Consider the following 24,514-nt stretch of genomic DNA (forward strand, 5'->3'; position numbering starts at 1 on the left):
CTCCAAAGAGGCATATGTATAAGGATGTTCATTTCCATTTTATTTGTAGTGGTCAGGTGTCAGAGTCAGTCTGAGCATACAGTACAGTACAGGGAGTAGGGATGCAATACGGACATGTTGTAGGTGGTGGTTACTCAGCACAGAGGATTCTGTGGTTGAAAGTTGTTGATTATATTAACACATGCTGATGCAGGGCTGCTTCCAGGAGATTTAACCAGTGGCTAAGTCTCCAAGTTACAGATATGCTTAACTGGCGACTGAAGGGGTAAGAAGTGACAACTTTAAGGAAAGTTGAAATACCATTAAACAAAGAGCCTGGTTTGCATTCTTACCTGAGTGGATAATAAGTATGTATGCATGTATCCACGATCACACCTGCATCGAAGTGGCAGGAGTGTGGACAGATAGAGTCATTCTTACAATAGTGGTAATGAATAGTACATGCATGGGTGTGCCTCTGTGTGTTGGTGTGGTGATGGGTAGTTATAAAATAATACAATATGTTTGCTAAACACATCCTAACATAAGTTATACACCAAATCCTGTAGAATATGGTAGGTAAGACAATGACTACTAGGAACAGATTAATTGGTTAAAGGAAAATAAATACATGCAAATGGACTCATGTTTTGTCTAGACAAGTGATGCACTTCAGATGAGAAATATGATAAACTTACCTCTACACCGTTATTGGAAAAAGAAACAAAGCCAGCTATTTTGTTCTATATGGCATGATAGACAAGAAATACTGTATTGTGAGTACCAACTATATGCAGATTTCATCTCATTCAAGGCAAAAAAAGAACACAATGAACTGCTATAATTCTGAATAATATAAAAATGAACACAGCTATTTGTCTGATGAACAAATTTTGTGTAGGTACTAAATATTAAGAACACCCTCTGCCTTAGACTTGAACTAGTGATTCTAACACTATGCTCATAGGAAATTGTTCACAAAAGATCACGAAGGAGAACTAGGGGAGGCAAGGTTAAGAAAGATGTATAGACCAAAAAAAATACAGGACAGAGGGATGATAAGGTTCAGTAGCCTCTGGTTTCTATTTCAGTCACACTAATCTACTTTAGGCATTAAGTTTCCACATAAACTTTTATTTGAAGAAAGGATTCTGTGATTAAAAAGGAAAAGAAATGAGCACCATTTTCATGAGCCTTTGTGTAAGATATTAAACACTATGATGAAGAGTGTCTTCAGTGGTGGTTATACAAAACCTGCTGAGTATTCCTCATGCCACTATCTTTTAGCAACAAACATGGCATAATATTAAATCAATGATTTCTGCAAAGATGTTTCTGGGAAGGTGGGATAATGTAGTAAATGCCCTGTCTCTTCCTGATAATAAAATGCATGTCAAAGAGCAAACTTAAGACCCCAGACCGATGGCTGAGAGGCCAGTATGGCAGTATGGGACTGATCCAACCCCCTGAATCTGGGTGTCAGTGAGGAGGCCTCAGCATTCTTTGGGGCCTCAGGCAATAGATCAGCATTTAGCCCTGTCATCCAGATGGGCTTTGGGAACCCATTCCATGTGAAGGGATGCTGTCTCCACCTGGACATATAGGGGAGGGTCTAGCCCCTGCCCTGGATCATATGACAAACTTTCGAGATCCCCCATGAAGGGCCTCACCTCCTTAGAGAATGGAGTGGGGGCTGGGGAGGGGTTAGGGGAGGGTTGAAAGGAGGCAGGAGAGGAAGGGAGGGAGAGCCAGCTGGGATTGACATGTGAAGCAAACTTGTTTCTAATTTCAATTAAATTTTTAAAAAAGGAAAAAAAGCAGGTTTAGAAAATCTAGTAGGATTGATGGTTGTTGTCCTTTGAACTAACTCTCCAAGCTCTTTATCAGGGCTGCTTCTAGGAGATTTAAGCAGCAGCTACCACCCCAAGTTACAGATATGCTCAACTGGTGACTGAAAGGGGGGTTGACAACTTGAAGGAAAATTGAAATGTCATTAAACACAAAGAGCCTGATTTGCATTCTCACCTAAGTAGAATATATGTGTGTATGTATATGTATAATCTGTATATGTATATATCCATAAACACACCTGCATGGAAGTGAACTTCAGAAGTGTATACAGGTAGAGTCAATGTTGTTGTTTGAATATCAGTTATTCCCTACAGGCCTGTGTAGTGGGGAGGTTGATTACCAAACACTGGAAAGTGATTGAATTCTGAGAACTCTGACGCAAGCAATGGCTGGATCTGATGATATCTCTCTCATGATAATATAACAGAGAGGTGATGGAAGACAGGAGGTAGGACCTAATTGGAAGAAGTAGATCATTGTGATCATGCCTTAGAAGACTACATCTTATCCCTATATAATTATTAAAATGTCATAATATTTATGTATGCACATGTGTGTGGGGGTTAACATGTGAACATATGTGCATGCCAGGGGACAATCTCAAGTATCATTTTCATAAATCCTTCATATTGCTTTTATTGAGATAGGATCTTTCATTGTTCTGGAGGTTAGACTAGGCTGGCTGGCTGGGAAGCCCCAGAGAGCCACCTGTCTCTGCCTCCCTCGACCTAGGATTATAAATGTGTGTCACCACCATGCCTGGATATCTTACATGGGTTCTGTAACGTAGGTCCTCATGCTTCCAGGGCAGGTACTTTACAGAATTCCCCAGCCCTAGGAAATATTTTTATAAAAGAGTTTGAAGGGCTGGAGAATGATCAAGCAGATGTGAAATCATATGTCATAATGAAGGAGGTACTAACATTTTTAGCTAGACTCTTGTTTCAGGGGCTTAGATAGTTGCGGCTTGGTTCTCAGTCCATGGTGCTATCAGGAAGTACAATAGCCTTTAGAAAGTAGAAGCTTTGGGTCATTGTGGGCATGCCTTTGAAGAGACCAAGACCTTTGCCTTGTCCTTTCTCATTTGATAGCCCAATAGGAAATGAGCACCTATGGTCAAACATATGCCCTCTGACAGGGTGTGTTCCCTTCCTTATAAGACCCAAGATGACAGAACCTCTCAACCATGGACTGACACCCCCAATACTGTTAGCCGAGGCAAATCTTTCCTCTTCCTAAGCTGATTATCTGCTGCAGATCTGCTACAGTGATGGAGAATTGCATAACACACAAAGAAAAATGGTTTGCTAAAGCATCTGTAACAAGGCCCTAGTGAACATGAAGGAAAAGTCAGTAATATTCATCCTTTTGTTTTGTATTTTATGTGCTTGAGTGTTTTGCTTACCCTTTGCTGCTAAACTGTTGACTGTTGATGAATTCCAGGAGAGGAAGAACCATTGTCTCTGATTGTATACCCACTGCTGAGATCATCAGGCTCCAACAGATAGCTCCAAACCAAGAATCAGCATATGGTCCTGATTAAACTCAGAGGATCAGAAAACAGATGAATAGGCATGAATGTGTAAGTGAGATTTGTGGGGAGGGGCAGGGATAGATAAGGATGGTAGGGAATGGGGAGAAGGGGAGGAGTAAATATTGCTTAGGTGTGGGAAATTGTGTAAGAACAAATTCATTTGATAAAATGTTCAGTATTTCCTTCTGTAGAGAAAAGGATTTTTTACTCTTCAGAACAAGAAAACTAAGTCCAGAGCCTCTAAATTGTGTTACTCTTAATACGTATGCATATATAATCATATTATTGGAAATACAAAAAATGGGGAAATATGGTAATTAAGAAAAAACAGTCAATATATACAAATCCATAGACAACATAGATCTTGAAAATAACAGAAACATTTTTTAAGTAACTGTAGAAAAATATCCAAAGTTAAAAAGAAATATTGAGACCTTAGGTACAAAATTTGAGGAAGTACAAAAAATGACAAGCAAAATACTGCAATAATGCAGCAAGCATTTCAACAACTCAAAATTAAGGCTCTAAACCTAGGATGCATAAATCCTCATAATTTTAGATAATCGTGATAACATACCAAGTCTTGAACTTGAACATAAAGGAGAAAGTTATAATATTCATCATTTTTCATTTTATGTGCATGAGTGTTCTGCTTACATGTATGTATCTACACCATGTTACACAGTGGCAGAGGACACCAGAAGAAAGTGTCAGGTCCCCTGGAACTGGAGTTATAGACAGTTGCAAAGCACCATGTGAGTGCCAGGAACTGAGCCCAGGTCCTCTGCAAGAGCCTCAAGTACTCCTAACTGCAGAGCCATCTCTCTAGCCCCTTCTCCCAGTTTCATTTAAAGATTTTTCATGGGACAAGATAACAAAATACCAGACAAGATTTTTCCAAATTTGAATAACAGAAGTCAAGGTGGTTAGCAAAACCTGCCTGGACAAAATGCAAAGAAAATCTCACTAAAATATAAAGCTGATGAAGCTAGTGGAAGGGGTTACATGTCTCATGGCAGAAGAACAAGAATAACAGCTGATTCTCGTCAAAAGCAACAGAGAATGGAAAATAGTCTTCAACTTAGATTTCATATCCAGTAAAAAATAACAATAAAAAATAAGTAAAATAAAGTTATTCGTAAGTCAACAAAATCAGGAACAATGTCGCCAGCAGACTCACTACAAGAAATGCGCAAGCTGAGGCAATGATCCCAGGTTGAAACTTGGACTTACGGGATGAAAAGAGATGAAAATGGTAAATCTGGGGATGGTTTCTAAATGTTTAAACTTGGAGTTTTTAAGAGAAAATTAATTGAAGGAAATTAATAATGGTGCATGTGGTACTTAGGAAGTAGAATTAAATATGTGACTGCAACAGAAAAGAGACTGGGATGAATAGTGTGACTTTTTCATAAGGCTAAATAACATAGTGTGATATCAGTTTAGGTAGACTGTGATTAAGTTAAATGCGAATGTTATAAGCCCTAGACAAAAAAAATTAAAATAAAAAGTAATGCAATAAATCAAGTAGAAAAGACAGAACAAAATATTTTAAATGATGTTATTAATCCAAAAGGATGCTGGAAATGCAGATAAAGAGAAAACTAACAGACTTAAAAAAAATAGCCAAAGATGCTTTTCAGTAGTTATCACCCTGAAATATGCCAGAGTGGTTCTACCATTTGTCCTCTGAGTGACCTAGGCAAGGTGTCTAAACTTCCCCCAAGCATCAGTGTGCTTTTCTAAGATAATAGCACTTGCCTCCTTGAATTGTTAACATTGATGTTTAAAATCTGTGCAACAATTCATGGCCTTAATAAACTATCAATAAATAAACATTGGGGACAATGTTGAAAAGGTGAGTGATATTAGCATATTCTCTATCTATCCTATCTATCTATCTATCTCTCCTTCCCCCTCCTCACCCCTCTTGATGCAATCTAGAGATTAACCGCTCATTGTGTATGTGCATGTGTTGGCCACAATTCTTTCATCATTTCCTACCTTTGAGACAGGATCTCTGGCTAAAGCTGGAGCTCACTGATTGGCTAGACTGTCTGGTCAGCAAGCCCCAGGCATCCTCCAGTCTCTATTTCCCACTGCTAAGTCACATGCATATGCTGCATATGCGAGAATGCCCAGCTTTTTACAAAGTTGCTGGAGGTCTGCTCTCAGGTCCTCACACTTGCCATCTTCTTAGCCAAGACAATCAGTTCCCTATTGTTGTACCACAATATCTGAAATAGTAAACTTAAAAAAGATGAAAGGGTGTTTGAGCACACAGTGTCAGAGGTTTCAGCCCACGGTTGTTTGAGCTCATTGTATGTGGGTCTGTGAGAAGGTAGCAGAACGACAGGAGTGTGTGGCTGTGGAGGCAGCTCACCACATGGTGGCCAGGAAGCAGGGAGAGGAAGCAGAGAGCCTAGGATTCTGAAAGACCAAGACCTCCCCCTGAGCCCCACATGCTAAGGATTCCCTTATCTACCTAGAGCACCAAGATGGAGCCTGGACTGTTAAGACATGAGCCTTAAGGGATGTTTAGGACTCAAATATAGCAGAAGGTTGAAATCATGTGAAGGATGAGAAAGGAAAACTCTTTCCTTAGAACCCTGTGCATGTGTTGGCATCTGCAGCCATTACTGTCTCCATACATAAGTAACTGGCCATCCCCAGCACCCCAAAGTATTTTGTATACAATTCTATATTATCACTTGCAACTTGAGTTATACTCTTTCCTTTCTCTTAACATGCTTAATTAAGCATTTTAGTTTGAGATTTTTCTGACACATACTGTAAGAACACAGAAAAACCCCCACATACCCTTTAAGGAGCTCAGGTTTCCATGAATGCAACATCTCGTAGAACTAGAGTATACTGTCATGAAGAAAATGGGTTCATGTTTACAATGAAGATACAAGAAGTTTCTGACATCGAGGCTCTCTCATGCTACCTGGTATAAACAAGGTCACCTCCTATCTCCTTAGCTACATCCTCATCTACTGTAGGCCCTGGAATTAATAAGTAGCTTTCAGTTCTGAAATGTTATCAATTTTATAATGCTACAGAAAATAATCATACCATGAGCCCAAGCTACTTCTTCATGTAATTCTTTACTGATTGATCCAAGTGGTTGAACATATCAGTAGAAGTTCCTTTTCATGACTCAGTGCTATCTCCACTGCAGAGATGCCACAACTTACTTACTCATATGGTGAAAGACAGCTGTATTGCTTCTAGTTGTGGCCATTATGAGCAAGCTTTCATGAAAAAGAACTTTGGGTGGCCATAAGGCTTCTCGATAAATAAATGCTGAAAAGTGCAACTACCAGATTGTACAGTTGCATGTTTAAGACACTGCCAAACTTTCTTCCAGAATGGCTGTATCTTTCTACCTTGCCACTGAATCCAGTTTTACAAAATTTCTTAGCTACTCTAATCTCTCTGCATTTCCACATAAATTTTAGGACTTTTTCCTCTACAAAATCCTTATATTTTAAAAAAGAATTGCATTGAATCTCTATATGGCTCTGAAGGGGAATGACATGTGTACTACATTCCCATCCATGAACATGGTACATCTTTTCCACTTTCACTGTTTGGTTTCTATCATCAACATTTTGTTGTTTGTAGCATTCAGGATATATATGACATTCACACCTAAGTGTTTCTTTCCTCTTACTTCTCCCTCCTCTTTCTCTTCTTCCTCCTTCCCCCTTTCCTATTTTTGATTCATTGTTTATGGTTTTTGTTTTATATTATTTCAATGTCATTTTGTGAATCCTTATCCCATGGTCTTGCTAAAATCTTAAAACACTTTTAAGGATTCTGTGGTGTCCTTGAGGTTTTCTATGTAAACAATTATATAATTAGAAAATTAGGGAATCATTTTATTTCTTCCTTTCTGATCTATTTCCCTTTCTTCCCTCATCACACTAACTATACCTTCTAGTACCATGACAAAGAAGATTGGTTAGTGTTAATCTCCTTGCCTTGCTGTCTCTCTTAGAGGGAAAGTGTTCTGTCATTCATGATCGAGCATAGCATGTACATCTTTATCTAGTTGGAAAAGTTCTCCTGCTCCTGTTTTTCTGAGGTTTTAAAGTCAAAAATGCAAACAAATTTCTGCACTGATATATAAAACCATACCACTGTGTGGTTTTTTAACTTGTTAATATAGTACACTGTTGAAGCAACTGTTTTATCTCTGTAATAGATATATCTGGCTCCTAGTATTTTTAAAAGAGGTTGTATCTATATTTGCAAGAGGTATTAGTCTATAATTTTCCTCTTTTTACTGGCTTTGATTAGTGAAATGATTGATAACATGATGTCAAACTCTTCCTTCCTTTACTACATTCTGAAGACAATGAGTAGAATTGGTATTAATGCTGTTTTAATTTCCAACAAATTCATACGGAGTAGAAAATGTCTTTTAAGAGAGATTTTATACATAAGAATTCAAGCTAAATAAACTAAAGTCAAATTAAAAAATAGTTGTAAGGCTATTCAGATCACCTATTTAATATGGTTTGTGATGACTGTCTGTTTTGCCTGACTTGCTCAACTCATGAGTATACAGTGCCTAGGCCTACTCCCTCACTGACCAAATCATGCCTGTAGATTTTGTAACACTGTCCCATTTCAACTGTGACGTTGGCAGGTTATATCTTCTCTTTTCTTTTTTGGTCTTAGGCTGAGATATGCCAGGAGTCACTGATTGTTTAAGAAAATCAATCTTCATTTCCCAATTTTTAATATTTTTCTGGTTTTTTAAATTTCATTTTCATTTCCTCTTATCTTTTTAAGATTCTCTTTTTCTACTTTTTTGATCCTATTTTCCCCTTTTCTAGAGTCTTGAGATGAAAACATAGATTAAATGAGACCTTTCCTCTTTTTTGTAATGTATAAATTTAGAGCTATAAATTCCCCTCTCAGAGTTGCCTGTCACCATGTCGCACAGATTTTGATACGTGGTATTTTCATTCTGTTCAATGTAGGAATTGCATTATGCCTACATAGCTTGCCCAATCTCTTGTGTTGACATTTTACCAGCTAGAATTATAGAAATCTGACTTCCTTTTAGAGTTCCTTGTCCTCTCTTGTTTATAATTGTCTTAAATAGTGCAGCATACATATTAAAAACCACGTCATGCTGTTATAATTTCTGCTTCTCTCACCAAACATAATATAGAAAATCAAGAGTAAAAAGTAAATGTGGTATATTCATCATGCCTTTTCCTAGTGTTCCAGGATTGCTTATTTTACCACACCCCCTCCCTGTTTAGAGAATTCCTTTCAACTAGTTTCTTAGGGCAGGTGTGCTGGCTACAAATTGCATTGGTTTACATTCATCTGAGAATGTCTTTATTCACCCTTATATCCTGTAGGGTATTTTATTAGAACCTGAAAATGACATCTCATATATATATGGTGCCACTTCCTGTCAACCTCTAAGTTGTCACTCAAATTCTCCACCCACATAAACACCTCCCCACATCATTTCTCTGTTGCTGCCTGCAGAGTGCCTTTCTCTTTATCTTTGGGGATTTCGCCTGTGTGGCGTGTATTGTTGTGTAAATTTCTTTAAGTTGATCCTGTTAGAGATTCACTCCATTTCTTGAGTTGATAGAATTCAAATTTTGCCAAATTTGGCAGCTTACAGTCATTTTCAAATACTCTTCAACTCCATAGTCTTCCTTTTACTTTTGGGGGGTGAGGGGGACTGTGATGACACAAATGTTAGCTCTCTTGTTGCAATCCCCCAGAACCTTAAGATCAGTCACAGTCTCCATCCAGTCTGTTTATTTCCTTCCTGCTGTCCTCACTTATGGAGAAAGAATGGGTGGAAGAATGGGTGGAAAATCTTCTTCCATTCCCTTGAAGTGGCCCCACTACACCATGCTAGTTTTCTGATCACTGGGCAGTGATCCAACAAGACAGGGAGGAACCGAGTATCCTCTTAGAGCCCAGTCACAGTGAATGTGCAGGTTCCCCCTTGGCCTGTGATGGTGAGAAAAAGCCTTTACTAGCTAAGAGTTTCACGTGCTTTTATTGGGGTGGTTGAGTTCTTGTTTCTCTGCCCTGCTCATACTTTGAATAGATTTTTTTGAAAGACAGAAAAATCACCATCATGTCTTCTCTTGGAAACTGAAACACCTAGACACTGTACCTTCCCTTTTTTTCAGCATTTTACCCCATCTTTCTGTTTATTTTTGTCAGTTTTCTCTTCCCAGACATGGCATCACCAAATGATACTTCATTTTTATACACCTTTCTCATTCATTGGAATGTTTCTGAGAAACAAGCCTTGTTCGTTTTTATCTCCCCAGCACCTGGCAATGATCAGGTGTCTAGTATATGACTGTCACGTGAATGGACAGTGCACCTAAGTGTTCTGAATCATCATTTGAAGTGACCAATTCTCTCCACTCTCTGGTACAGCCTCTTCAACACTGAACCTGCACCTGTAATTAGCTTGAGCATCTACCCACAGCTGGGGCCCTGCAAATGCTTCTCTCTGGACCAAGGGCTTGTACTCCAGCTTGAGTGTATGTCCTCAACCCAGAAGCAGACCAAGGACAAGCAGAGAGGCTGCAGTTCTGAAGTATAAGAAAGGCCCACCCTTGGCATTTGCAACTGAGGGACAGTGACAATGCAGAAAGACTGCAGGGGGACTGTGCTTGGTTATTTACATTGCATCTCCACATTTGCTGCTGCTTCCATAGCTGCTAGGTTACAACTGGAGAAATCTAAGCAGGAAAGCTTTGGGGATTTACCAAATTGAAACAAAATTGCATCTCCTTAAAACACACACACACACACACACACACACACACACACACACGTATGGGTTACAGGAATTCCCAGATCACTAGGTAATTTATTCTGTTCCCATACTGTACAGAAGTACAAAGCAGCAAACATAACTAATGAACAGTTTTAGTGCCTTTATCAATCACAAACATTGTGCTAATTCCCCTAGGAGAGGCCTATCATAAATCCTCTATTCATGGTTGGGGTACTCTGTCCCTGTCTGGGGGACTTGGGAGCCAACTCTCCTTTCCCTCCTTCTTTGACTTATAAAAGGGAACAGACACTTATCTGTCAACCTCATGCCTTCTTGTCCTTCAGATGAATCTAAGTTTGGACAATAGAAACATGATGTCAACCACATAGGAAGACTTAAGTTTTCTAGCAATCCATTTTTAATGAGTAAGAAAAGTAACATTTGTATGTTTTATTCATCTTTAAAGAGAGAGATGCATAGATGCTGAGAGATTGCCCAATGAATGGGATCTGAGTTTGGTTCCCAGGACCTGCATTACACAGCTCAGGTGCTTAAGCTTATAACTTCAGCTCCAGGAAACCTAACACCTTCATCTTGTTTCTTCAGGCATCTGAACTGATGTAGTACACACACACTCAGACACCACACATGCACTCAGACACACACACACACACACACACTTTTTTACACTAAGTATAGAAATACTTTACATGTTAACCTCAACTATACCAAATGCTATAATCTATATGTAACTAGTATTTTTGAGAAACGATTCCCAGGAATTTTGCATTTTTTGCATTAAGTCCTAAGACGCCAATGCTCATTTTTACATTTATGATTTATCTAACTTTGCACTAGCACATTCCAAGTAGTCAATGGCTAGCAGCTGTCACCAGATAATGCAGATTGAAACCAAGAGCAAATGAATGTGTGTAGAATATGTGCATGAGTGAATGAGGAGTGATGAGTAAGAGAAAGTTACTAAATCAGTGAGTGAGGGGTGATGGATGAATGAAAGAATTGATGAAAGGAGTAAATGAGAGTGAGTGAAGGAGGGAATTAATGAGACTGAGTTAATAGGTGGGGAGACAAAGACAAGCAAAGAAGAGAGGCTGCAGTCCTGAAGTGTGAGAAGGGCCCATCCTTGGCATTTGCTGCTGAGGGACAGTCACAATGCAGAAAGACTGCAGGGGGACTGTGCCTGGCTGTGAGTCAGTGAATGAGAATAAGTTAGTGAGCGAATGAATGAATGAATGCATGCATGCATGGAGAAGCTATATACCTTGAGCAGAGAACAGCCCCCAACCCTGCACTACACTCTATACTTTGGACTTGCATGCTTTGTCAAATCCTTTCTCTCCCAGAACCATAGTTCAAAGTGGAGGGTCACTACTGAGGGCATCTCAGAACCCAGTGTGGAGTCAGGTAGGATGTTTAATCTGCTCCTATGAATGGGGCCAATAAGCGAATGCAAATGAGTATAAGGTTAGTAAGGAATTACATACATAAAAACCAATCAGATGTGGGGTGTGGAATGGGATATGGCTAAAGAGATATGCAAACTCTGGTCTGACTTGTTAGCCTACAGATTAAATTGGTCCTAGAAATTCGAAGAGACAGAAATAGGCAGCTGGTCACCATGTACTACAAGGAGGGAGGGAAGGGAGTGACTTATGAAAGACTATGAGGTTCCTATGGGGCATGGGGTGTCCTATTGGGTATGGGGTTTCCTGTGTTGTGTTGGGCTTCTATGGGGTATGGGGCGTCCTATGAGGTATGGAACTTCCTTTGGGGTCTGTGACTTATTATGTCTTACTCAGATGGTTACTGTCACTGTCAAGACCTACTGAGAATCTGAGAAATCATTACTCTACACAGCTTTGTTTTCCCTTTGCTGGTGCCTCTCATTAGACAGCCAGCTCTCCAAAGCCATGGAGGGAACTCTGCCTCCCTCATCCCCCACAACAGTAACAAACATCAGGATAGGCACCTGGTAAAGTTTTGACTTGGAAGTGCCAGTTAAATACATCAGAGAAGTCAAATGAGCCCCTTCCTCTTCAGGAGTGGCAGGAGTAGGGGCAGAACTCTGCACTCCACACCTATAGATGCCCATCAGCACCCCAGTTTTGTTCTATTAGATGATTCCTAATCACTGTGATCTCTAACAGATGACTGGTATACCGAATGAGTGTCCACAATCTCACCTTTGTTCAGCAGCAGTGCTAAGCACGGCCACACTGGTTCAGCTTCTAAAGCATGCAGTCACCACTATCTCCAGAGATAGCCGAGAGGGCTGATGATACAAAGACAAGCTCATGGGACAATTGCAAGCATCTTCCTGCAGATTTGGTCCCTGCCTGCACTGCCAACAGCTCCCAGCACCTGTTGTTCTACTTCTAAGTAAAGCTCAGCACCTGTGCATTTCCCCACTGGACTACACAGGACAGCAGCCAGGAAGCAAGGCGGAGATGCCAGCAGGAGGCCATTGGCTGCGTTTCTTGCCCCTTTCCTCAGAATAAAATTAAATATTCTGCAAATACTTCAACATAAAAACACAAATTACTCTTTAAAGATCGTGTGGAGGGCTGAAAAGTTGAAGACTGGGCTGAGGAGGCAGTTCAGTAGCTAGCTGCCTGCCATACATGCGTGAGGACACGAGTTTCCATCCCCAGAGCTCATGTAAAAAACGGACAGGCAATGCTAATACAAGCCAGCAGAGAAGACAGCTGACTCTTGGAAGACACTGGCCAGCCAGTCTGGCCAATTGGAAAGCTCCAGGTCCAATGAGAAACCCTGTCTCAAAAAACAAGTCAGGGAGCAACCAAGGAAGGCACCTACATCAGTCTCTGATCTCCACATGTGGACATCGACATGTACACACACACACACACACACACACACACACACACACACACACACATTGAATAACAACATCATGGCAGATTCTCTGGGTTTCATTCTCTTATACAGAGAACCACACGTGAACATCAAATTTAAAAAGAGAATAAAGACTAGGAAGGAAGGAACCCAGTCAGGATTTAGTGAGGAAACCCATATCCAGTGGCAATGGCAATGCATGTATATCCAGTGCCCACAAAAGTATCAACAGTGTGACCTCTGCAGTCTACCTGTCCATGGCCATCTCAGGGGCAAGTTTCATCACCCTGCATGCACCCGCTAGTCTTCCTCCCCATAACTGATGCATTTCAGCCTCCTCCCAGCCCCTGGTCCCCTCAACCAGCCATTGAACACATGTAATTCTCTCCACACTTCTCTGAAATCAGACCCCAGGTCATTTTTTCTGGTTTTAGTTTTGGTTTTGTGTGTTTGTGTGGTATATGTTGTGTGCATGTGTGAGTGTATGTTCAATTGCATGTATGCACATGTGTGTGAGAGAATGTGTGAGGGTATGTGTGTAAATGCATATGGGGGCCCAAAGTTGATGACAGGTGCCTTTCCCTACCTCTCTCCACTCATAAAAGCTGGGTTTCTCAGTTGAATTCAGGGCTCACCGACATGGTTAGTCATGCTACCCAGCTTGGTCCAGATAGGATTGCCTATCTCTGTACACTAAACCCTGAAATTAGCCGAGGGTCATCACACCTACACAAGATTTACTTGGGTGTCTAGGGTTTGAACTCCAGTCCTCATGCTTGAGTGACTGAGCCATTTCTCCAGGACCCATACATTCTCTGCTCTCCCTCCACTCTGCTCTGGCCACAACCCTGAGCATATGGGATGCCCACACTGCAGCTGCTGCCCAGCCATCCTAGAGCCCATATCATCAACACCTTTTCCTTGTAGCTACGTCACCTTGCAGAAAGCCCAGCTAGAGACTCTGGGGGACTATCTCAAAGTCTCCTTTTCCAGGGCGAACAAGTGCTCCCCTGTTAAGAGAAGCTATTTCCTTGAGTAAAGCTTTCCCGCCCGCCTGGTTCTAGAGCTGCATGAGTAGTAGAGTTAGAACCTTCTGAATAACAGCACTACATTCTCTAGTAACCTCTGCAGCCCCTGAACCTGGATCTGCCTCTGGGTCTCTCCTCGCCATCCTGTCAGCAAGATTCTCTTCTACACAGATTCAGCTCATCTGGGAAATGTGTTTTCAGCTGCCTGACCCTATTTTCAGTTTACCAAACATGTTACATCATTTCTGAGGCCCAGATGTAGACTTGGCTAGAGTATTTACCCCAGAAATCTTCTAGATATCTTGCAGATGAGTGGATAAAACTCTAAGCTGCAGTCATCACCATTCTCTCACAATACCGGTCCAAGTCTCACCTGGCAGCTACCTGGACACCTGCTACACAGTTTGCTTAGATGGGATTCTTCTTCTAAAGACCCTTCAAAGCGCAATTAGTGTGACCTTTTTTTTTTAAAAAAAGAAGGACAACCCTCAAGGTCAGTGCCCAGTCTCCACTTGAGGAGCTGTTTCAAGATTTTATGGCAAGGCAAGGGCAGTTGGGGACAATGCCTGATCCAGGGAGCTCTGGAGGAGGATTTGCTCCAGTTCAGAGGTTCAGTCTCCAACTTCATTTTGAGATATTTAATTGCAGCAATAAAGCAGATTAGCTACTTCATGCTGTTAGTATAAATAAGTACTTCTTTCTTTGGTATTAACCCTGCCATGTCAGTCCCAACACCAAAGTTGACCTGGGTGTTTAGACACATATCTTCTAAGCAGCTCAACCCAAGTGACTGAAACTAGAAGAAGCAAAAACACCCAGGGAGGCTCCTTCCTTTGAATGGTGATATGTGGACCACCAAGTTAATGATCTCACTTGGATCCATGAACCTTTTCAAATTTCTAGACTACACACACACACACACACACACACATACACAGAGGCAGAGAGGGAGGGAGGAAGAGAGAGAGAGAGAGAGAGAGAGAGAGAGAGAGAGAGAGAGGTGGGGGGGATGAGAGCAAGTCCTGATCTTATGGTTTCATTAAACCCTCCTTTAACTTATCCCTCAGTTCCAAAGCAGTGGTTGTCAAAGTATAATCTACCAACTGAGCATACAAAATCAACCCAGGAGCTTGCTCAAAAGAAAGACTTCTAGGTTCCATGGAGAATTTTTGAATCAGTGCTGCTGGGATGTGGCCAGGAAGCCACATTTTTTATTAAGCTCTGCAGAAAATTCAGTATTGCTCTATACATCTAGCAATTGTAATCTATGCTCTCCTTCTTGTAAATGGAGATGATGATGATGATGATGATGATGATGATGATGGTGGTGGTGATGATGTTGGTGATGATGAAGACAACAAGGATGGGAAGATGGAGATGTGATGACAGTGATCGTGGTGATTAAAGACAGATTCCTGAAAATTTACTGGGTGATTTGTGATTATTTATGCTCTGACACTATTTCATTTAGTTCTCAGAATGACTCGATTGTTACAAACCCATTTCCAGACAAGAGCTGAGATTTACAGAGGAGTTATACTTCCCAACTCAGCAAAGCTCTTGCACTGCATTCTTTTTCCAGAAATAACACACTTGCATGAATCAATCTGCTCAGCCTGTCCCACCTCCCCAGAAACCACAGCTGAGGAGTCACTGACCAGACATAATCCATCTCAGCTCAGAGCCAGAGAATCACCCTCTGAAGGACAAAATGCATGACCTTGAACCTTTTTCTATCCATCCAGGAAGACAACAAGCTCCCCAGCCAACTCCTAGATACCCAACAAAGAATCTGAAAGCTCACCCAACCCAACTCTTCAGAACTACTGCACAACAACCAGAAGACTTGGGGCTTGCTGTGACTGCTCCTCTACTGTAAATGTCTACCTCAACATAAATACTACCTCCTGTGCAATGACAATTTGTTAAGACTGAATGGACAATGAGCTGGTGGATGGCCTGATTGGTAAAGTGCCTGCTGTACAAATATGAGGACCTAAATTAAATCCCCAGAACCCACATAAAAAATCCAGATTGAGGAGACACACCTGTAATCCAATGCTGGAGGCAGGGACAAGAGGTCCCTGGGGATCACTGTCCAGACAGCCTAGCCTCCTCAGGAAGCTATAGGTCCAAGTGAAAGGTCATGTCCCTCCCCAAAAGTGAACCAAGACTGAGCAACAATGTCTAACATTGATCTCTGTCCACTACATATATATGAATGCTTAAGCATGTGTACCTAAACATACACACTGATGTGTACACACACAGAGAGGGGGGAGAGAGAGAGTTTAAATGAAGCTTAAATGGACAAAATATTTGTAAATGGTCTTTTCAGTTATAAAGTACACTGTATGGTCACTGTTATCATTTCTGACAATAATGCAATTATATTTGGGGTTTCAAGCTCAATCTCTTCCATCATTTACCACCTTCCCTCTGGCCCAAGTGCCACCACATATGTCCAAGCTAGATGCCAGGACCCAGCATCCCAGCTGAGAATGGCTAGCAGTAATTCACAGGCTGTTTTTCCTCCACACTTTTTAACAGTTCAGAAAGGCAAGTCACAGCAATAAATTGTGTACAGAAAGGACAGCATGTCACCAAAGGGACCATTACCTCCTTAGAAGTCAAGCAACATAGATTAGAATGAAAATTATTTGGGATCTTCATCAGTTGGCTGAAATTGTTCAAGGCTCAGCAATTCACTGAGGTTTGCAACTGGGTCATTGGTTTTAGTAGTGTGTGTGTGTGTGTGTGTGTGTGTGTGTGTGTGTGTGTACATTTTTTGGTGAGATTCAAAAGAAAAAGAAAAATAAGCCACTTCACATACTGTGGGCCCAAGAGTGTTCCGATGAATGGGTCTGGTATTCTTGACCTAATTTCATATGGCTAAGTCTTCTCTGGATACCAGGAGTTCTCCATAAGACACTGCAGGAGGAAAGGAGGAATGGCTTCCTCAAAAGACAGACTAGCTACAGTGAAGGTAGAAAACCAAGGGAGAAAGGACATCTTTAGAGAGGAAGCCAAGTTATCACCTAGATCCTAATAGCTCCTGGAAGCACAAAGTACTTTACCTTCCCTGACCAGGGATCCAGTTGTCCAGTCACATCTGCTATACTCCTGGGTCAGGAAAAACAGGAACGTATAAGAGCAAGAATAAAGGCTAGCCTTAAGTAAGAGTTTTCAAAGTGCCATGCACTGTGGTTTCATGTGCACTGTCTTATTGGATCATACAAAAGTTCTATGATCCAGGTCCTATAGTTATTATCCTTACTTCATAATGGACAAACTGAGGCTTACAATGGTTATGTGACTTACTCAAGATCACAGAATCCATCAGAGGTGTGCTGGTCAGTTTTGTGTTGTTGTATTTGTTTTGTTGTTGTTGCTGCTCCTGCTGCTGATGTTGTTTTACCTTGATGAGTGCCCAAGAGAAAAATCTTTAAAAGGAAAGGTTTGTTTTAGCTCACACTTTCTAGGGTTTCAGGCTGTGGTCACCAGAGTCATGGTTTCTAAGCCTGTGGTGAGGCAAGACATTCTAACCAAGGGAATGGTTGACAAGAAGCATAAAGAAACAGACAGGAAGAAGGAAGGATCAGCAAGAGCCTACCAGAATATGTCCCCAGTGACCTATTGCCTACTGCTGGGTTATACCAACAAAAGTCTCAAGGGACTCCCAAAAGAACACCACCAACTGGGGACCAAGTTTGCTACACATGCATTCATGGTAGGTACTTTATGTTCAAATAGCAGGGAAGCTTCCATTGTTTCTCAGTATTTCCTTGGGAACCACTCACTTGAGCTTTGCCATCTGAGTCCATTATCCAGGGGTTAGCCCACAGAGGGTGTAAATCTACAGTACAGAGCTTGGTTAAAACTTAAGTTGTGGAGTTGAGTTACTTGACCAAACCCCACCTACTCTCCAGCTATACACTTTAACCTCATAGTGGCTTGGTTTTCCTATTTACAAAATCATTTATAGTCCTCTTGACAGAAACTTAATAGAGGTATAAATGACATGTGTGCCTCCATGTGCAAGTGTGCGGGGTTCAGGCATGAGTGAGGAGGTGCCAAGCTGATCTGCTTCCATTAGGAGCCCATTTCCAAGACAATTAGCACACCCCTGAGTTAATGACATTGTTCCTTATAGGAAAACAGAACCTTTGTGACTTCCTTTCTGGGTGCCACCTCCAACTCTATTACAGTAAAGCTGAAATGTTCAACACATGAACTTTGGAAGACATGTCCAAACCATAACATGGTCCTAATCACCCCAAGAGCATAACTCTAGCCTGGACCACTCAGCAGGTTCCACTATCACTATCCTAAAGAAACTGACACCTAGACAACAGTAAGATCCTTCTCTGGGTAGGATTTCCCCCTCAGCTCACTCCCACCCCCTGCCACCAGCATCACTCCCTAAGACACACACCCTGTGGTCCTAAGAAAACCTCAGGGCATAGAAGCACCCAAAGGCCCTCTCCCTTTTCATACCTGCTAACATCATTGTGTAGAACACTCTAGGGTCAGGCTTGTAGTCTGAATAATTTAGCCCTAAGGGTCCTTGGGGTCATCTATAAGTATTAGGGGTTCCTAGAGGTACAGGCCAGAGCCAGAGAATTCTAGGGCCTTTTTCCCCTTAGAAATAGGAGCAAGCAAATAGAGAAAGGGAGATGGGGGCAGCTCACTGCTTAGAGAAGGATAGGGACTGAGGTAAGTATGCAGGCCCAGAGAAAGTTGGGAACGGTAAAGTAGGCCAGAGGGTCTGAGCTGAAGATATGTGATTAGTATCACTAATCATTTCACCAGCCTAAAATAGGTTCTCTCCTCTGAGACCGTCTTCCCAGGGTCAGCGGCTTCTGATTAACCCAGGTTGCTGCTGAGCTGCTGCTGCAAGGTAGAGAGAGACACATGGGGAGACCAGAGGGTCCCCACAAGAGCATCAGGCACTGAGGTCCCAGAGCAATTCCCTAGTCACCTTCAGCACAGTTCTTTCCAGGGGTCACTGAACCCCAAACTCACTGCCCAGCACCCTAGAACAGAATTAGCTCTCCCCCCTCCCCCAGGGAGCAGAGCCCAGCAAACCAAGAAGATAATTGGCAGGGCTTGGGGCCAGCCCCGGGGGGATAGTGATTGGGAGAGTCTCCTGTCTTCAGCATGTCACCCCCACTTATCCTCAGGGTGCTTTGCCTGGAGTACTCTCAGCAGCTGCTTCACATCTGCTCCCTGGAACAGCGTCTCTGGTGATTCAAAACATGCAGCTCTCTGTTCAGGTCCTTGTCATCTCTCAGCCTCCAGAAGAGACAGTGCCTTTCCCTCCGCCTGTATGTCACTTGTTCAACACGGTTGTTTTGAAAGAGGGGAGGGATGTGGGGGCAGAGGCCCAGAATTACAGCAGAAGTTAATTGCCTGGGTGGCAGAGGGCCAAAGCAGGGCCATGTCAGCCTCAGAAGCCGACCTGGTTCTCCACTGAAGGTCATTATGGGAACAGCAGCTTCAATGTCTTCATCCTACAACGCCACATGGAAGATGACAAGTCAGTTGGCCTGAGTGCAACCCAGCTTCCAACATGGCAGTGGGCATCTCTGATGGCCTTGGGGCACAGTCCTCTTTCTAAATGTCACCTTCACTGACAAGTACTGCTAATTGGTAGCTGTGGGACTACACAGGAGACATCTTTTCCCCCAAACATGTTCCTCTCACCTAGAAGTCCCCAAATCCCTCTCCTTCTCAACCCCATCCTGCCCATATTTAGAGTCTGTCAGTCTGGTTTCCTCCCCTGAGCTACATCATGCCAGCTCATGGAGCAAGTGACCAGCCAGGACAAAAGATTATTCCTGACAAAACAGAGTGAAGGAGCCATCTCTGCTGGAGAAACCGCAGGTGACATCAGCGGATGTGGGACAAATACCACGCTGAGTGTCCAGCTGCCTCTGCCCCAAGAAGATGGTGAAGATAGTGAGTCTCCCTGTCCAGGCTTCTGAATGTGACAGTCAATGCCTCTGATGTGCTGGTGGAGATCAGGTGCAGGAAAGTGACCGATGACCCCTAAGAGCCATCAACAGACAGGCCACAGAATTCTAAATGTCCAACAAAGAAAGGGCTGGTCCTGAACTCTGAGGGTCATGGTGAACTGAGGCTTAGAATGGGACATAACAGTCATACCCAAAGAAGGACCAAAGCCAGACAAGTGTGCACTAAAACCATATGCCTCTCTGGTCTCTGTTCCCAGGTAAGAACTGCAGAGAAGACACTCCAGAAACACAAAATCAGGTGGTCAGATACTGACAGAGCATAAGAAAACTAAAGCCAGTGCTCTCTGTCCCATGTCCCTATTCCCTCCACTCCCCAGAATTCAGACAAGGAACAAGTAATCTTGCCCACTTCAACCCTGGGGAGACACTGCCAGCCAGTAGCCTGACCTTAATCGGCTCCCATCTAGGGTTCTAGTCAGCTGCCTTCTGACCGCAGCAAGGCATAAGAATGTCCTGGCAGCCCATGAGGCAGCTGACAGCAACTGGAATCCCACAAAAGCATCTCACTCTATCCTGGGAAGGGCCCCTCTTGCATTCTCTTTGTGCGTCAACATGATTTTTGCCCACTGAGATCATTGTTGGGGAGAATGGCCAGGCCAGCTGTTGCTACCCAGGATCAGAGAACAAGGAGGCCACTGTCATTCAACTCACCACTCCCTGCCACCCAAGGAACATGAGCTGACAATTACATGTCCTCACCGTTCATGCTATGTAATATAGTTCCCCTACTCTTTTTTGTAGCTATAATTGCTGATGGATAATGTGAATCCCACTGGCCAGTATAAATTTCTAGATAATCCATCCTAGTTACTGAGGGATTTATGCTGGACCATGGGCCTGACTTCTGGTGAGTTTCTTTCAGGATACAACATGAAGGTATAACTACAATGCCTAAGTTTGCTGGTGAGTACATTAAATGATAAGCCTGATTTAAAATCACAGTGGTCCAACACTAATCAAGCAAAGATGAAGGTCAAATCCATTTGTCTTTAAGGTATGGGGGTTGTCTGTCATCAAGTACTGGGTCAGATATTGAGAACAGCACTTAAAATAATAGACAGTACACTGGAAGAGGTAGACACAAACAAGCAAGGCTAAGGAGGTAACGCCAAGTAAGTAAATAATGCTGAGTTCATCTGGAAAGCCTGAGACATCATCACAGAACAGGTGTCTGGATCCTGAAGGATGGAGGCATCCTCAGCATCATGAGGACCAGTCTTTATCAAGAATTTCCAGTGTAGGCACTTCACAATCCTGTGTGTTAATCTCCACACAATCCCAAGAGGTGGACACTTTCCTTATTCGCACTTTGCAGGGGAGAAAAAGAAGCCTTGGGGCACAGAGCCTAAGCCATGGAGCTAGAAGAATACACTGGGAATCAAATCTAGTCAGTGTGACTCCAAGTATGGAATTCTTAGGTAGGATGGCATGTCACTTCACAGAGTGAACAGCATTGCAATTACAGCTGCCAGGTAGGGAACGGAGGAGGGGGCAAAGGCATATGTAAAGGCACAGGGGTGATAGGGGAAGTCCTGTGGATATGTTTGTCTGATTGGTTGATAAATAAAGCACCGTTGACCAATAGGAAAGCAAGATAGGTGGGAGTAGGAGACGTGAAGGAGTCTGGGAAATGGAGGCACAGTCAGTCACCATGTAGGACACAAGAGAAGTAAGAGGTTTGGATCCTTTCTCTGGTAAGAGAAGACCACCACGTGGTGTAAAGCGAAGCCTTCCAGCCAGCCTAGTTCCAGAGCCGCATCAGTCCCAAATAAACACACAGGAGGCTATATTAATTATGAAGCTGTTGGCCTTGCTTTTTCTTACTGGCTAGCTCTGACTTAAGTATTTACCCCATAATTGTTAATATACTATTTCGCTTACCGGAGCAAAGTTTCCAAGCTTCTTATCCCTATGGCAGTTACATCTTGACTTTCTGTGTTTCTCCTTCCCAGAGTCCTCCTGGATTCCTAGTCCCACCTATCTTGGTTCCATATTGGCCAACAGTGCTTTATTGACATATACAGAGGATTTCCCCCATCAATGTGGAAATACTCAGCCAATGAGGAACCGTAGCAAACGGCCAACCGCTTCATAATTAATATAGTGTCTCGTGTTATTTGGGGCCTGAGACAGTAGTGGGACCCAGGCGGGAATCCCACAACGCAGGGGTGTGAACACAATGGAGTCCTTGGTAACTTACAAGTAGCAGCATGGCGTGAGCAGATGGTGTCCCCAGTTACCTAAAAGTAGCCAGGTGTGGCAAGGGCAGAAATTGCTTCTCAAGAGCAGATAGAGCTCGATCATGGAAGACCATGGACTGTGGATCTAGACGTGGGTTAAAGGACATGAAGTAGGAAGCTGGGGATTCAAGCAGAGAAATAATATGGTAAGTTCACCAGGAGGCAGGGGTAGAGAACAGGATATCAGTAAGGAGACTATAGCCAGGAGTAGTAACAATAACTCAGGCACAAAGTTTCAATCCTTAACCGCTTATCGAGAAAGAGGATAAAATGTGGAAGCAGTCTAGCATGTTCAGGGGCTGGGCAGCAGGAGAAGATCAACTCCAGGAAGGCAAGGACAGAATTTCAGACTGCAGAGATGCATTCCATGGAGCCAGCCTATAGTAACTCTATAAAGTTCATGGTGAAAAAGCGAGTTCAGAACATACAGGCTAATGAGTAGACCTGAAGTTCCAGCCAAGGAAGTACGAAAGAATGGGGCAGAAGGGCCCGGAAGTGAGGGATTGGCGAGCCACAAGAAATCTCAGAGAGAGAAGATGGGGGATCTGTGGGGTGGTAAGAGGCGACAAAGGGCCCCAGGAAAGGTGGTGAGGTGTGAACTGCAAACGGGAAGCATGAAGGATTGTGGGTAGCTTTTGTCATTCCCGTGGTAGCTTGAAGGAGGGATATTTGCATTTCAGATGACCCAAAGTCATGTATTAGATTATGGGTAAAGAACCTACCAATGCTCCATTTAGTCTAAGAATCAGAACATGAGTAGAAAATGCTGTATACTCCTGACCCTTCCCTGGTAGCTTCCGTTTGGGAAAATTTTCACAGATGGACCAGGTTACACAAGTTTAAGGACTGAAAGGAAGCATAGAGGAGAAGGTGGGATGTGTGAGAGGGAGCAAAACCAAACAGGGTGTGAGCACAGCATAGAAGAGGGAGCAGAAACAGCATCCTTCACCCTGAGGCCAGGAGGATGGAGATGAGGGCAACTGTAGAATTGAACAAAGTGGGAGATGATAAGAACTGGAAGTTGAGGGACCATTTGCCAGGTAAGCCATCTCCTCTTCAGTAGGATAACAGTAATGAGATGTGGGTCAGTAATGAGATTAGGACCTAAGACAAGGTGACCAGAGACTAAAAAGACTGGTTGCCAAGCAGAACCAACAGCCTACTAACTCCACAGTGACTCTTTCTTCCCAATTGTGCTATTTCTCCAAGGGTTCTCAACAAGACAGGTGAGGAGGAGTATTGACAGGTAGTTAGGTTGACATCAGGGTATGAAAGCCAGCTGGTGGGTCTTATCCAAGTTGATGAAGCAGCCAGTAAGAATTGTGTTGGACAGGTACATCATGGGATCTTGACCTGACATAGATGGAAATGGGACCTGCCTGGGGGGCCAAGGAACAGGATGCAGAGGCTGTACCACTGCATGAGGTCACACACCGATCAAGTGAGACAGTAAAGCACTCTGAGGCAGGTGTCAAATGAGCAGTGTAAAGTGCTAGGTGTGTTTGCATCTGCCTTTGACACTTATCAGCTGTGTGGCCTTAGGCAGATTTTTTAACATCTCTGAATCCCCCATGAACTTATTCCTAACAGCCCCTCTCTAAGGGTGTTGTCACCCAAGGCTCCAAGGAGAGAGCTGTGAAAGTTCACTGTAAGCTGTGTGCATATGTCAGCCTTGCAGTGTCAGGCAAGGGAGGTCAAGAGAGTACGCAGGATTAAAACAAAGCAAGTCACTCCTCCTAGTCCTTCCTGAAGCTGCTTTTCCCTCACTCTGCCCTTGTCCTTCCCGAATCTCATTTGCTCGGTTTCTGACCAATCTCTAAAACCTACTGAAGTCAATTTGAATTCTAATCCATCCCTCCAAGGTGCCCCCTTCAGCCTCAGCTGGGTGTCATCTATGAAATTAATGAGCGTACTCTCTGTTTCATTGTCTAGTTCATTGCCGGAAACATTAAATAGCCCAGGGCTCCAGACATAGCATTGCTTCAGATGGCCTCTCATAAGTCTCTGGGGATTTTTGTTTATTTCTTTTGAGCCAGGTTTTCCCCCTGGTTTTAGCCATCACCGCCATCACCATTCTCACACATGCAGGTAGTCAGTCAGTAGAACACTCAACAATTCCTTCACATCTACCACGCTTCTACCTCCAAATGCACTATTTAGAAGACTATAGATCTGCCCTT

Source organism: Mesocricetus auratus, unplaced genomic scaffold, assembly GCF_017639785.1.
Source record: "Mesocricetus auratus isolate SY011 unplaced genomic scaffold, BCM_Maur_2.0 Super-Scaffold_2245, whole genome shotgun sequence".
Taxonomy (NCBI): domain Eukaryota; kingdom Metazoa; phylum Chordata; class Mammalia; order Rodentia; family Cricetidae; genus Mesocricetus; species Mesocricetus auratus.